Source organism: Benincasa hispida, chromosome 4 (assembly GCF_027475165.1).
Source record: "Benincasa hispida cultivar pf3 chromosome 4, pf3_genome.v1.1, whole genome shotgun sequence".
Classification (NCBI taxonomy): Eukaryota; Viridiplantae; Streptophyta; class Magnoliopsida; order Cucurbitales; family Cucurbitaceae; genus Benincasa; species Benincasa hispida.
Genome location: NC_143481.1, coordinates 33990220 through 33991317, shown reverse-complemented (window position 1 = coordinate 33991317; position 1098 = coordinate 33990220). Strand labels below are relative to the sequence as shown.

Genomic DNA, 1098 nt, shown 5'->3' with positions numbered 1-1098 from the left:
CAATCTCAACTCTCAAGAACATTTTATTAAAAAGGTTTCGTTCATTTTTTTACATAATTTTTATATTTACATTACGCTATATATATTTTCGTTTGTTTTCATGTTATTTTTACATTCACATTACTCGTATAGGTTTTTAAAATTAACTTCAAAGTTCAAGCTAAAGGATTATTTTTTATCACTCATTTAAATATACGAGCTCGACACGTAAGTTTTAAAATATTCTTAGACTTTAAGTTTTGATACTTTCAAATCTATATAATATAATATAATATTCTTATTATTAATACTTTTGTAGAGTTAATTCAAAATTAATATGGAGAGATACTATAAAAGAAAAACAATGATAAAGTATGTAGAGACATCATCTTCGAAGAAAAAAAAAAGTTTTGGATTTTGATCAATCTTATATAAAAATAAATCTAGAAGAACTACCTGTAGATTTTGGTCTAAGATATTGTGAATGCAATGAATTTATTAAAAAATTGTAAAGAAATATTGCAGAAAACAAAGAATCTGATTGGAATTTGTTGTTGAGCATAGTTTCTGATTTCTATCATAGTCATGATATTAAAATCTTTAAAATGGATGACCTATTTCTAATTCGAGGACAACAAAGGCAAAATTCTCAACCAGTTACAAATTTACATCATTATCGGATTGAAGTTTTTTATGTCATCATCGATATGCAACTTCAAGAGTTGAATAATTATTTTACTGAAACAAATACTAAATTGCTTCTCTGCGTGACATATCTAAATCCAAGTAATTTATTTGTTTCTTTTGATAGAAAAAAGCTTAGTTAACTTGCTCAATTTTACCTAAAAGACTTCCGGCTATTGAACTCGCTATGCTTGAGGATCAACTTCAAAATTAAATTATTGATATGCGTTCAAATATTGAATTTATTGAGCTACAAAGCATATGTGATATTGCAATAAAAATGGTCATAACGAATAAAGACAAACTCTATCCATTAGTTTACAAATTACTCACCTTGGCATTGATTTTACCTGTTCCACAACTATTGCAGAGAGAACATTTTCTGCTATGTATATTGTGAAGACTTGATTGCATAATCGAATAGGAGGTCAATGA

At 26.5% G+C, this 1098-nt stretch overlaps 1 pseudogene; it reads left to right on the top strand.

The window, feature by feature from the left end:
* Positions 1-584: 584 nt before the first annotated feature.
* On the top strand, positions 585-1098 carry LOC150036653 (uncharacterized; annotated as a pseudogene).